Source organism: Sorex araneus, chromosome 1 (genome assembly GCF_027595985.1).
Source record: "Sorex araneus isolate mSorAra2 chromosome 1, mSorAra2.pri, whole genome shotgun sequence".
Taxonomy (NCBI): domain Eukaryota; kingdom Metazoa; phylum Chordata; class Mammalia; order Eulipotyphla; family Soricidae; genus Sorex; species Sorex araneus.
Window position 1 is genome coordinate 318,331,164 of NC_073302.1, and position 14,710 is coordinate 318,345,873.

The window sequence follows — 14,710 nt, forward strand, 5'->3', positions numbered from 1 at the left end:
TGGAAGAAGCAAGGAAAGACTTAATAATCATTGATTTCTGGTCCAGAGCGATAGTACAGCAGGTAAGGTCTTGCCTTCAAACAGCAAGCCCAGGTTTTTTATCTCTGGTACTATATGTGGTCTGCTGAGCACCACTGGGAACGTGTCCTGAGCACTGACTCGGGAGTAAGCCCTGAGTATCACTGTAGGGGTGTAGGGGGTCCAACCCTCACTCCCCCTCCAAAAAACCCCAAATCACTAATTTTTGGTTCATGGGGTCTGTTGTTGTAGACATGCAACATCTTTATTCAGTCACCCAGAGACATACGTGGGCATGTGGGTTGGGTCCTTTTCTTAGCTAGCGCTGCAATCAATGATCTTAGGGTTTCGTTTGTTTTTTTAATAGCTTAGACATCTCCAGCAACACCCAACAGAAAGCTAACCTTTTAACATGACAGCACTTCCTCTTTTTTCACTTGATTTTTGATGCCCAGCCCTACCTATCCTGCACTGACAGATTATCAATTACTGCTGGCTCTGCCGCTGGAACCTGGACACAGATTGATCATAGCTCTCAGAAGGGGAGAGCTTATCCTTCCTCCTGTGAGAGGCACCAGGAGGAGAGTCTAGATGAAGCGTACCACCAGAAACCAATCATTTGGGGGTGGGGGTCACGCCCAGCGATGCTGAGGGGTTACTCCTGGCTCTGCACTCAGGAATTACCCCTGGCGGTGTTCAGGGGACTATATGGGATGCCTGGAATCGAACCCAGGTCAGCCGAGTGCGAGGCAAATGCTCTACCCGCTGTACTATCGCTCCTGCCCCAGAAATCAATCATTTTGTTTGACCCCCCCCCCAAAAAAAATTTAGTTTGACCTTCAAGTCTGAGGTGGCTGTCAGAGAGAGAGAGAGAGAGAGAGAGAGAGAGAGAGAGAGAGAGAGAGAGAGAGAGAGAAAGGAGTTGAGATTTGATGAGAAGAGGAACTCACTGGGCACGACTTTTCCACTTGCATTAATGAAAAGTCAGCCATATACTGGTGTTTCTGGTCTGGACGCTTCCCACTGGCACCAATAGCCAGGCCTTGTGCAACTTGAAGAGAGTTGAGGAAGGCGGAAAGCTGATTGAAATAACAGAGATGCTCTGTTTGCCAAGTAGCTCCAGAAATCAGGACACCTCGCTTCCAGTCCCGACTGCCGTTACTAATAACATGTGTCCTTGGGCAAGTCGCCCCATCTTTCTGGGCCACACTTCAATAGTTTAGAAAAGTGAGACGTCTCATCTGTGATTCTAAGAATCCCCTGAAACCCGTAGGCTCGTAATCGGACTTATCCTTCGTCAGTAATCCTATTAGCCTATTCCTGTCCAACTTGGTTGTTTCAAACAGTGAAACGCTGAAACGGTATGGTTCCATAAAACCAGAATGTGAATCAACTACCCTCAGACCTGACAAAAGGCGCTCTGTAAAATCACCTGTCACTAGAACCTTGAGATTTGGGAGGTGGGATCATCTCCAGAAGCCGGGCTCTCGGTCACCTCAACCCATGTGAGCCCTGAGAATGTGAGGGGGCCAGAAGAGCCTGGCAAGCACTTTACTGTACTGAAAGTCGAATGTGCTGCCCCTGCCCTAAGTCCCTGACTCCTGCCACTGGCAAGACCGTGAGCTTTGGGAGGAAGGTGTGGTACGCCTGGCAGTGCTCAGAGCTTATTCCTGGCTCTGTGCTCAAGGACCTTTCCTGGCATTGCTTGGGGGATGATATGTGGTGTTGGACATTGAACCCAGGTTGGCTGTGCGCAGGGCAAGCGCCCTAACCCCTGTACTATCTCTCTAGCCCTGTGATCTTGAGTTTGAACCTAAATGAGGAAGGTTTGGATGTTGGAATAGTCAATGCAGCAGTGGCCTCGAACTGAGGACTTTATGCAAGGCACTGAAACCAGGGTTTGCCAGAAGTTTCTCAATTACTTTCTACAATGAGGAGGTAGAGACTTAGGACTCGATATTACACAAGAAGGGAGAGGCTAAATAAAAGGCTTTGTGCTCATGCGGCAACCCACTTGAGTGAGCAGGAAGCCGTATAAGTTGCTCTGAAACCTAACGGCTGCTTTCATCGTCGGCCCTTTGCCTATTCTACTGACTGACAGAGACTTCCCCAGCCCTTCTGGCTTTCACATGCCATTGACACACTAATCTTCCTCAACCACCACTTGAGTCCTATTAGTGCTCTGGTCGAGACACTTCAAAAACATCCCTGCTGGATTGAAGATAATAAAATCCTGGGCTAAGAGGGGTACTGCTGGCAAGGACACACACAATAGGTAATCCAGACCTAGTTCCATGGTTGAATAAGCAAGACATCTGGGCCATACATGGTTTTTGTTGTTGTTGTTTTGCGTTTTCTTTTAATCTGCTGAAAAGCAATTAGTGAGCTAATGAGGTAGTAAAAGAATGAGAAGGGCAAGATCCAGGCAAAGGAATAAACTGAGGAAGGCAAGCTCGCAATATTTGGGGCCCTTCTCTTTGCAGCTCTCGGGTAACTGCAGATCACAGATGTGGAAGCTAAACAGAGTTTTTGTCATGTTTTGGTGAGCAGGGGTTAATAACTGAAGATTAAGGTTCCTCTAAGAAAAGAAGTCCTGGAAAATGAATCCATTCTGTTCCATTCCAACCTTCCACTCTCTGAACACACACACACACACACACACACACACACACACACACACACACACACAGAATCTGGAAACAACCAAGTGTCCAAGAATAGAAGAATGAATAAAGAAATGTTGGTATAAGGGCCTGGAGCAATACAATAGTACAGTCAGTAGGCACTTGCCTTTCACTGACTTGGGTTCGATCCCCAGCAACACATATGGTCCCACAGCAGGACATATGACCAGAGAGCCAGGAGTAAGCCTTGAACACAGCCAAGTGTGGCCCCATAACCAAAACAAAATAAACAAGCAAATGTGGGTAGTCTGAAGTTTCATAAAGACAAGAGACAGAATGAAGTAAAAGCAATATTGGAAAAAACAATGAATGAGCAATTAACTTCCAACCGCAAATAATCCTTACAAACCCCAAACAAAAATAACAACAAAACAACCATACATAAGCATACTGGAGCATGTGCTAAAATAAATAAATAAAAATTTAAAAAAAACCAGAACTACTGAGAAAAATCTTTAAAACAGAAGCAAAACAAAAAACAAAAAAACAAAAGCAAAACAAATTCATTACATAAGAAACAAAACAAGGGGCCAGAGAGACAGTGCAGCAGGTAAGGCATCTCTGCCCTGCTCTCGGCCAACCCAGATTGGATCCCGGCATCCCCTTATGGTCCCCTGAGCACTGAGCACTAAGAGGAGTGAATCCTGAGCGCAGAGGCAGGAGTAACCCCTGAGCACAGCCAGGAGTAATTCCTGAGCACAGATCTCAGAGTAAGCACTGGACCACATGTGGCCAAAAAACAAAACAAGAGAAGAACCGAAACAAAACCCACCAAAGTCAGAAGCCTAAAAGCGGCTACTCTACAGAAACAAAGCAAGTCAGAGATCATGCAAAGGTGGGTATTTCCAGAGGGTCAGGAGCTATGGTTTTAAAACTTTACAGGCATGAGAGGAAAGGTGCCAAGGGTCAGTACAGTGACTGGGACACTTGCCTGGCATGTGCCTGATAATCTGATACAAGTTCGATTCCCAGCCCACGTGGTCTCCCTGAGTGCTGGCCCTGGAGGACACCAGCACCACCAGGGTGCACCTCCCCTCCCCTACCCCTGCTCCTGGCAGCACCACATCCTCAGGCCCTGATGCTAAATCTAGGGCCCGGGTCAGCAGAGAACTGAAGGTGGGGCTCCCGCACTGCCTGACCACAGCTTGACCCTTCTTTGCCTCCCAAAATGAGCGAGAGAGAGAGAGAGAGAGAGAGAGAGAGAGAGAGAGAGAGAGAGAGAGAGAGAGAGAGAGAGAGAGAGAGAGAGAGAGAGAGAGAGAGAGAGAGATAAGGCATCTTCCCTAGGAGAAAAACAGAACTTCTCCAGGGTCCCTCCATTGCCATTTAGAGAGACATAGAAGCTGGAGCAAAAAGGAAGACAAAGTATGGAAAGCAAGACACTAAGAACCCGGCTAAGGCTGAGTGTGTGCGGATGGCTAGCCAGAGCAGCCGTTCCTTTTTTTTTGTTTTTGTTTTTAGGTCACACCTGGTGATGCTCAGGGGCTACTCCTGGCTCATGCACTCAGGAATTACCCCTGGCGGTGCTCAAGGGACCATATGGGATGCTGGGAATCAAACCCAGGTCGGCCGCATGCAAGGCAAATGCCCTGCCCGCTGTGCTATCGCCCCAGCCCCTGGTGCCGGTCCTCTTCCAGCTGCACCATCTCTCCCCAAGCGCGTGCGGGCTCCTGCCACAGAACAGAGCTTCCTCCAGAGCCACGTGCCGCACCCATCTCCCCCAGCTACAGACAGGCTCCTCAGTCACAAACTCGGGCTCAAACCCCCCTTCCGCCCTGGCACCCCCTCCCCGCCACTGGGGCGCCCACAGTGCCCACGGCCCTGCACTCAGCCACAGTATCCCCAGGGGGCTTATTCCACATGCACAGTTGCAGGGAGCTGGGCTGAGCGCAGGGAAGGCTTCAGAGATGTGTAAGACAGACTCTCCACCCTCGAGGAATGAATAAGTTAGCTGGGGGAGAGGAGACATAAATTACCCTGAGCTAACTAATAATACTATAATTATAATAATAAAAGGCTGCAATAGAGATCACAAGGCCGCAGATGATTAACTGCCAACAAAATGAACTGGTTCATAAGGAATCCATAAATCACTATTAAAAGGGTTCGTGGGGGGAAAGCTCTGTGGGAAGGCAGAGCCGACGGGGAGGCAGTCCCCGGCAGAAGGTCATCCTCGGCCGGAGCTACAGAACCTCCGAAGCAAGCCTGGCTCTTCTTGCTGAATCCCTGCCCTCCCCCCTCAGCGCCTGGCCTTTGTCCTGTGACTCGGCATAGGGAACAGACGGACACTGGGGTGTTGTCAGGGGAAAGGTCTACGCGTTTCTCTCCGGGACAGGATCTTCCTGCCTAATAGCAGGCAGGCACCCGGGCCAAGGTAAAAGGTCGCGTGAATGGGCAATGGAGGAAGGAGGAGGCTGTTTGCCAATGTGGGCAGAGTAACTGGAGGCACTCCTGCATGGGCAGAACCCGCTGGAGTCCCTAAGCACACCAATAGCACATCTGCACGTTTGACACCAGCCATTTCTCACCCAGAAAAGGACCCAGTCAGTTACACATGATTATCCCGGTTTTCCTTTTTAGCTTTATTATGTATGTTGTTTGTATTGGAGCTATACCCGCACCGTGCTCCGAGATTACCCCTAGCTCAGTGCTCAGGGATTGCTCACTGCAATGCTTCGGGTCCATCTGTGGTGTCAGCAACCCAAGGCCATCACCCTCCCTGCTGTACTCTCTCTCCAGCTCCACCCCAAGGGTCACTCTGTGACTCTCCCGTCTTCCCAGTACTTTTGTTGAAGAGACTCGCCTTTCGCCATTGGATGATCTAAAATCTTTGGTCATTAACTGAGCATCAGTAGATGTGTGGGGTTTTCTTGGCTTTCGATCAAATCTCATTTATCAGTGTCTGCTTTACTCCACTACTACGCAGCTTCATTCGTTCTTTTTTTTTCTCCTTAACCCCATATGCAAAAATGAACTCAAAATACATCCAACACCTGGATGTGACTTCTGAACATAAGAAAGACACGTAAAAAGTAACACAGGGAAAATGTCCCGTGACTTTAGCACTGAGGGTGTTTGTGGGGGACTCAACCCCAACAGCAAGGGAATTAAAGGTATTAAAGTATTCAGGCTGACATTAAATGTGAAAGCTTTTGTATAGCAAAGAAAACATAACCAACAGAAAACGACAGCCAATAGTGGAAGATATTAGCATATCAGATATCTGGTAAGGGGTTAATCAACAAGGTACAGAAAGATTCCTCCAACAATGTGTGGGGAAGGAAAACCAATTAAAATGAATACTGGGCCAGAGCAATAGCAGAGTGGGGTGGGCACCTGCCTTACACACAGCCAACCCGAGTTTGATCCCGATACGGTCCACTGAGTCCACCAGGAATGACCCCTGAGTGCAGAGCCAATGTAAGTCCCGAGCACTGCTCAGTGTGATCCCAAAACAAACAAAACGAACCGAAAAAGAGCAGAATAATGTTTGGTTTTTGAGTTTTGAGGCTAATCCTAGCTCTGTGCTCCAGGAGCACCCCTGGCAGTGCCGGGGAACCATATACAATGCAGGGCCCAAAGTGGCAGGGATCAAAGCGGGGGTGAGGTGACTGGCAAGCTCAACCGCTGTGCTATCTCTCCAGCCCAAAGAATCGCTAGAGAAATGAAAATTAAGACCACAAATGAGGTACCGCCTTACACCTGTGAGAACGGCTTATATCAAAAGCAGCAACTCTTGAAAGGGCACGGGGAGAAAAGGAACTCTTTGTGTGAATAATAAGGTGCAACCACTTTGGAAAATGCCATGGGCTTCCTTAAGGAGCGAAGGAGAGGGCGAGGTTGGGGCTCTGGTAGAGAGCATTCAGGCGGACATGGGGCTGTGGGTCTGAGACCTGGAAACACACACATACACACACACACACACACACACACACAAAACAATAGAAAGTAAAAGACACAGGGCTGGAGCGATAGTACAGTGGGTAACGCATTTCCTTTACATGCAACTGACCCAGGTTCGATCCCTGGCATCCCATATGGTTCCCCAAGCACCGCCAGGAGTAATTCCTGAGTGCAGAGCCAGAAGTAATCCCTAAGCATTGCCAAGTGTGACCCAAAAAGAAGAAAAAAAAACCCACACAAGTAAAAGACAACTACCTAATCCCGTAACTCCACTTTGGGTATCGGAACAAATACAAAACCATTCATACAAAAAAGCAACACCTAATCCCCCGCTGTCTGCCACCGCATCATTTGCAATAGCTAAAACACAGAAGCAAACCAAGTACCCAGTGACAGATGATGGGAGAAAGAACGGGTGGTGTATTTACACCATGTAACACTACTCCACTATACAAAAGAGATGAAACTTGGTCATTCACAGAAAAATGGAAGGAGTTCAAAGGAATTAGGTGAAATGAAGTCAGAAGAGAAAACACTTAATGGATTATTTCACTTCTATGGGTACTGATATAAAACTGATGAAGAGATAAAAGAAAAAACAGTGGCCAGGTCACTGATAAGAGAACTAAGGGAAGGGGTGTAGGGAGGAGGTCGATGTAGGAGGGAGAAACAACGATGGCTCTGGTTCAGGATGGTGGCGATGGAAATGCACCAGCAGGGAACCTAACTGGTAATGCTTTGCTTGAAACATAGAGAAGTTTTAGTAGTAATCCTTCCTAGGTATTCAGCAGTTATTTCCCAAATGCAAGATCCTTCTAAATCACAATCTACACTCCTCACATGAACTTTTGTGTCGCTTTTCAGCAAAAGTAACTTTAGCTCAAACCTGTATGAATTCAGAGAAGCCCATGTTGAAACTAAAAATTCTTTATCATCACCATTGTCATTAACATCCCCCAACACATTAACTCAGGAGCTCAATACAAAGTAAAATGCTATTTCTGCATTATTTCATTGAAACGTCAAACAAGCTACCTGGCATATACCTAGTAGCTGATAATTTTACAGTTGAGGAAACAAATCTACCTGCCAAGAGGCAGAGCAATATAAGTGGTAAATCCAGGATTCAAAATTCAGATCCGTGTGGTTTCAGAATATATGCCCCAAACCTCTCACCTTTGTTTTTCAAACCCCTGGGAGCAATTCAATAGAGGCTCATGAAATCAATTTATTTGCTCAGCATTACTGAGTAAAGAATAGCACTTAAATTTGTTTATTGTTGTTCTGGTAGCATGGTTACAATGGCGCTAACCTAAACGTTTCTCACGCACAAAGCTACTGCACTTTGTGGCACTTGGACTTGAATACACAAGGACAACCACCAGGAACTATGAAAGCACCTGCATGGGAGAAGGTGGGGCTTTTCTGTTTTGTTCTGTTTTCTGGTTTGGGGCCATGTCTAGCTGGGTTCAGGGATCGCTCCTGGAGGTGCTGGAAGCCCATATCAGGGGCGCTGCTGAAGGACCACAGCGGGGGAGGGGAAGCAAAGGGGTCAAGGAGAATTCCTTAATCTCAGCATGGTTCTGTTAAGCTTCTGTTTCTTGTGTGAGCTCTTGTTCTGCAAGTGGCTACGGAAAAAAGAGAGATTCCAGACTCAAAACACCACAGGGTCCTGCTAAGATGCCCAACTCAGGCCAGATCCCATTTTCTTGTAGTACCCTGGAGTTCCGGTAACCGAAAGTGACTGAAATTTGCCAATGCAAATACAGAATGGATGGTGGGCACTAAGGCAAAGAAAGGAATAGATTCTCTTCCTTCCTGAGACATTTTCAAGCATTCTTCTTTAAAAGTATTATTTCAAGCGAGTGGGATGCTCCCAAGTGATACTCAAGAGACTCTCAGCCTAGTAGGCAGCCAGTTCAATGTCAGGGTCCAAGGACAGGGAATTGCTTGGGGGATGATCTGGAAACCCCCAGGGCTATAGCCAGCAGTGCTTGAGTTAGGGGGAGGGGACTGTGTGTGAGAGAGCAAATGGGGTCAGGTGCCTCTTAGCCCTGTCATTATCTCTAAGGCCCCAAATAGTCCTTATATATGAAAAAAAAAAAGGAACAACACCACTATTTTTCTTTCATCCTCTTCATCCACTTTTCCCATTTCTCAAGTCCCAATTCTAGCACCTACTAATCTATTTTCTGAATTTATGAACTTGAAGTGTTAGTTTCCATAAATAAAAGAGATCAGATGGTCTCTTTTTCTATCTGACTTAGTTCATTTAGCATCATGCCCTTGAATTCCATCCATGCCAACATAAATGGCACTATTTCATTCTTTTTATATCCAAATAGTATTCCTGTGTGTGTGCGTGCGTGCATGCGTGCGTGCGTGCGTGCGTGCGTGCGTGTGTGTGTGTGTGTGTGTGTGTGTGTGTGTGAGTGTGTTGTACCAAGTTCTATATCCATTATCCCTGGCTAGCCCTCAGGCTGTTTCCTCCTTTGGGCTGCAGTTAACACACTGCTTCAAGTAATAAGTATGTATCTCCTGCCCTTTAGTCTCTGTGTAGTGTTTATATGCCGTACTCCATGGAAACAAACGTTCCCTACTGCTAGAAACCTACATAAATATTATTACGTAGGTAGGTAGCCCTGGAGAACTGCACCCCAGTGACCCCACTAAACCCAGTGCAGCCCATTCAGCAATCCTGGACATGCACTAGATAAGCACAGTCCAGCCCTGGTGCCCCACAACCCACACGAGGCTACGGAACCCCTAAACCGTGGCCCATGTGGCTGAGGTTCTTGTGTCACCAGACACGGGCACTGAGACAAATCAGATGCTCCGGTGTCTGTAGAAACCAAATGTGTGAGGAAGATGCCTCCCGATGAGGTTCTGTCTAGGAAGAGTCCGGCGGGGAAGGGCTGGACGCAGAAGGCACAGCCCGCAATGGGCAGAGCCCGGATTCCCCGAGCTACGCTCCCCGTCAGTTCTAGGCTAGATGGTGCCAAGGACCCTGGGAGGTTATTTTGTAATTGTTTTAATTTTATAAAGTAGTCCACAATATTTGATTATATTTAATATTCGAAGGCCATCACACCTTCTCATCACCATATTTCAGACGTTTCCATCCTGAACCCCAACTCCTGCCCCAAAGCAGAACTGAGAAACTTTGTATTGTTATGAAAAAACGCTGAACATGCTGCAAAAAAAAGTTTCCTTAGAGGAAAGAGGGCGAAGATTGTTGTATTTCACCCAGGGGTCCTTAGGCCCTTCTATAAGAGATCACTAACGTGCTGAGTTAATTACTAGTTTGCATACTTCACACCCAGGCCCCACTGCAGAGAGGAAGGCAGGGAGGTGAAGGCACTGGTCCCAAGCTGCACAGCTGCTGAGGGGAGCTCAAAGGTCCCCAGCAGTCCACTGAGTGAGCCTCCAGGCCCTGAGGCCTAACTCAGTGGGGTTCACTTAAAGAGGCCCGAGAGTCCTATGGCCTGGTCTGATAGTGTAAAAGAGTATTAAATTTTTTTTAATTATTTACTTTTTTTTTTACCCCCCAGCCCCTTGAAGAAAGGGTCAGGAGACAGTCAAGGAGCTTTCCTTTTCTCTGCACCATTTGGGACCTTCTCCAGCCTCTGCCATGAAGCAGGGCCGACTGGCCCGGAGTGGGGTGCCTGGGACCGAGAGGGAGATTACGGAAGAAGGGATGGAGGAACAGGCACCGGCCAGTCTGTTTACTGGGAGAGCAAACTCAGCACAAAGCAATCCCATGCCAAGTGCATGCTCCATCCTCTTCCTGTCAACTCCACAGACACCTTTGTGAAAGGTACTGAGGCTGAGTACTACTGAAAGGTACTGATGTGTGGAGAGGCCAGGAAGCCGCGCCTGTCAATTTCTACTGTGTGACAATTGGTCATATGGCCATTGTGCAGCCCTCTCATTTTCATCACTCGAGCAATGCCATCCAAGGCTGCCAAAACACATTTCTAATATACTTAATCCCCCACGCCCCTCCTCACAATCAGAAACCACTCCTCCCAACTCACACCTCGCAGAAGGGCCAGCTTTAAATCAACCCTTCATAAATGCTTGTCCTGAGGCTGGAAAGCGAGAGGGCTTGAATTCTGCAGACCCCTGGTTGATACCTCTGTTCAACTACTGTCCACGCCCTCCTCCTACCTCTGGAGCACCACAGCAGCCAGGAATGACCCCCGAGGTAAGGCATACTGAGTATAGCCCCCCAAAACCCAAACCCAAACACCAGTTGAGAATGCAGACTCAACTCTACTTACAACAACCAACTGGCCCTGATTTGCAGCGCTAAGAAGTATTTGGGAAAAAATGAAGATCTATCTGATTCTGACACTTGGCTAATTAATTTGATGTACAGCTTCCTCCCCGTAAGCAATTATGGTCTCTACGAGGCCTCACACTGTCCTTACTTATCCTTGAATACAACCATGGCCATCATGCAGGTCTGTCACTAGATAAAACTTCGGGACAGCACAGCCACCCACGGGCAAAGTGTAGACAAGGGCACACCCGTGGGCAGGCTCTGCTGGCCGCTGGGTCCACCACAGCTAGGTGAGGAGAGAGCCAAGAGCTAGCCCTGTCCTCTGTCAAGAGCCCTGGTGTGAGCAGAGGAGAGATCAGAACTCGTCTCCACCACAATCCACAACTGCTCGGGTCTGCAAGTGTCTGTGACCACAGGAACCAAAGCAGAGGGTCACGGAGGGGGGACTTTTCCAGCTTTGCTGCAAAGCTTAGTATCTGCTAAAGAGGGGTCGTGAATTAAAGGTTCCAACGAGACCCCTGGCACCCCATATGGCTCCCCCACCCCAAGCATTGCCAGGAGTTGACCCCTGAATACGGAGTCAGGTGGAAGCCCTGAACACCACCGTTTGTGGCCCCAAAATAACAAGTTTCTATCAACAGAATTTATGGTCAAGAATGCTGGCTGAAGGATCGATCCTTTGTGGGTTTGTAAGCATGATGACTGGATATTCACACATTTGGGTGATATGCCTCCCTTAAATCTTGTTATGCACTTGGCACATTATCCATATGATGTGAACTTAGAAAAAAAATTTCAAAAAAGAACGTTGGCTGAAGTATGATGTATAATCGCGGACGTTTCAACGGACCCAAACACCAGAGAGGTAAAAGAAGGTTTAATGAAATAGTATCATGGCTACGAAAGAATGCTGAATTTGCATGGGATAATGATCAGGATATATATGTGATAAAGAAGTAAAAATAGAGAGCAATATACTATGGATGCATTTTTATATATTCCAGGCAAGTAATATATGCATTAAAATGAAGCTTAGACTCTAATACAAAAGTGGATAATATAAGGATGGGGAATGGGGGGGTCTATGATGGGGGTTGGGAGGGTCTGTGGCGAGATGGAAGGTTATGACAGGAAGTAGGGGTCTCTGTCAGGGAGGGGGTCTAGGATAGATGGGACAGTCTTTTCAACCGTTATGTCAATAAGCGTAGGGGACATGTTGGGTTGCAGTCGGGGTGCTGACACGGTGGGAAAGAGGGAGCCCACAGCCAGCACGCTGTGTGGGCTATAATTAGGTAGGGTTATATATATGTAAGCCACCTATAACCTAGGCCTGGGAAGCTGGGCATGGTGAGTGCACCCCAACATCAAGAGGCACCCTGCCAGGAGATAAAGTGTCCAGGACAGTGAGACTGGGGTGTGCGGCCTGTACCAGCACGGGGCATGGGAGGGGTCAGTCCCCACGAACTCTGATATACATTGAGACCTGAGTGTCCCTGTCCATGTGGAGGTCAGCCGAGTGCCCTCCTTCAGATTAGAAGCCAAGGACACTGTAACAATAAGAACATTCTTTCCTGAGTGACAGAGGGCGTTTCCTCTCCCCTCCTCCCAACACACACACACTCCCAGTATAAAGGACTAAGTCCTAGAGTCCATTAGGTGGAACTGAGCAAAGCCAGTGTACTAACACAGAGAGTATCCACCCCCACTCCAGCCCCCACCGACAAAATCATGGACCTGGGAAAGGGGTCTTGTTCGGAAACAGGGTCTTTGGAGACATGGTCAAGATCAAATGAAGTCATCAAGGGAACACTTGGGAGGAGGAGGGTTCCAGGGACATGTGGAAGGAAACTGACATTCTGGTGGTGGGTGTGATGTGGTCACACTGTACCCCTAAAATCAACTTCTCTGCACTCCTGAGAACCAACATTACATTGATTTTTTAAAAAAAAGTGTGGAGAATCACACTAGATTAGCATGGGCCCTAAATCAATGTGATTCCTGTCCTAGTAGAAGAAAATATCTCTCTCTCTCTCTCTCTCTCTCTCTCTCTCTCTCTCTCCTGTCCTAGTAGAAGAAAATATCTCTCTCTCTCTCTCTCTCTCTCTCTCTCTCTCTCTCTCTCTCTCTCTCTCTCTCTCTCTCTCTCTCTCTCTCTCTCTCTCTCTCTCTCTCTCTCTCTCTCTCTCTCTCTCTCTCTCTCTCTCTCTCTCTCTCTCTCTCTCTCTCTCTCTCTCTCTCTCTCTCATATGAAGACAGAGACAGGCACCAGAGTGAAGCATACACAAGCCAAGGAGCACCAAGGATTGGCAGCAACCTGGTGCAGAGACCCAAGAAGGAAGCAAGCCTGCCGCGACTTTACTGTCAGACTTCTGGTCCCTGGACGAGTGAGACGGTAACCATTGACTAAGCCGCGCTCCTATATAGAGGGCAGCCCTGTCCGGAGTAGGGAGCTCCCGCAGGCTGTAAGAAGGGGGCAGGCTCAGGCCGGTTGCGGGGTGGGAGATGAACTACAGACAGATAACAAGAGCCAGATTTCTCACTACACTATACAGTGGGTAGAGATAAGGCACAAACCCCAGTAACCCCATGTGGACCCCCCCCCCCTGCCAGCCCAAAAAATGGGGGAAATGGTGATTCAATAAAAAAATAAAATTTTTTTAAAAATGGGGGAAAATCAAATATAGAAACTAAAATAACAGTGTTGTTATTAGAATAGGGTAGAATTCACATTTGTCCTGTGTCAAGATGAATCTACAGAAGTAAATACAGATGTAAAAAAGTGTGTTCACACACTCAACACAAATATGTAAATAGTGCTGATATTCCAGCTCTGTCCCCGGAGTGGTCAGGGGTGGCAGGATGCCGATGGCCTTGTGTGCAGGCAGTGCTCATACGATAGCTTCAGTGCTCACACGATAGCTTCTAGCGACCCCTCTGCTGACCGGAACGAAGGCCTCTCAGGGAAAAAGGACTCAAGGGCTGGGGCAGGGAAGGCAAAAGGTAAATCTGAACTGTCTGGGTGAAGAGCGGGTCCAGAAAGCAAGGTTGTACTCCAAGAATGATGGAAGAACAGAGCAAGCAACTGCACGGGGCTGATGGAGACATCTGGGCAGTGCATGGCCTCATGACAAAAAAGTGTCACAGCCCAATGGACACAGTATGAAAAAGTAAAGAGAAGAGGGATCCTTTCCATAAACTAGAATGGCCATGACTCAAATGGCCACCACTTGGGAGCTATTGTAGTAATTGGTACAGAAAATCATCAATGGATCCTAAAACCAACGAATGGCAGGTCGATGAGAAATGGGATATTTCAGTCTCAAGTGCCACCCCTACCCCAAAATAGAAAGGAACAGGACAAACACATGCACGCATAGGCACACAATTAGCACTACATGGAAAAGAATGCTCGCACTGCTCAGGGACTATCCTGGCTCTGCACTCAGGGATTATCCCAGGCAGTGCTGAGGGATCAAACCCCAATCGCCTGCATGCAACTCCTGCGCTCGATGCTGGGAGTCATCTCTCTCGTCCCAGAAAACTTTTTTTTTTTAACAGAGGGGAAAGATAATGGAGACGCTAATAAGTAGCCTCTTCACCTAATGATCAAGGAACAGCACTGGTCCGGGAGCAGGGCCCGTGGCACATGCCTGAGAGCAGGCTCTGCAGGATCACTGCTGGGGTCTGCCCGCAGAAACTGCCCAAATGGAGTCCAGTCACCGGCACACTGCCAGCAAATGCTGTGGCAAAGGACAAACAAGTGACTTGCCAGTACAGAATGACAGTATGGCGGGGAAGGTGCTGGTCCAGCACTCAGCTG

General features: G+C 47.9%; 1 protein-coding gene and 1 non-coding gene across 2 annotated transcripts in view; one reads left to right on the plus strand and one right to left on the minus strand.

Annotated features, from left to right (window-relative positions):
* IRF2 (interferon regulatory factor 2) overlaps positions 1-14,710 on the minus strand; it is an 88,133-nt gene that overhangs the window by 49,853 nt on the left and 23,570 nt on the right. The window lies entirely within an intron of this gene.
* Positions 11,565-11,666, plus strand: LOC129401046 (small nucleolar RNA U13). Its single transcript, XR_008628072.1, has one exon. It is a non-coding gene; the product is annotated as a small nucleolar RNA U13 (small nucleolar RNA).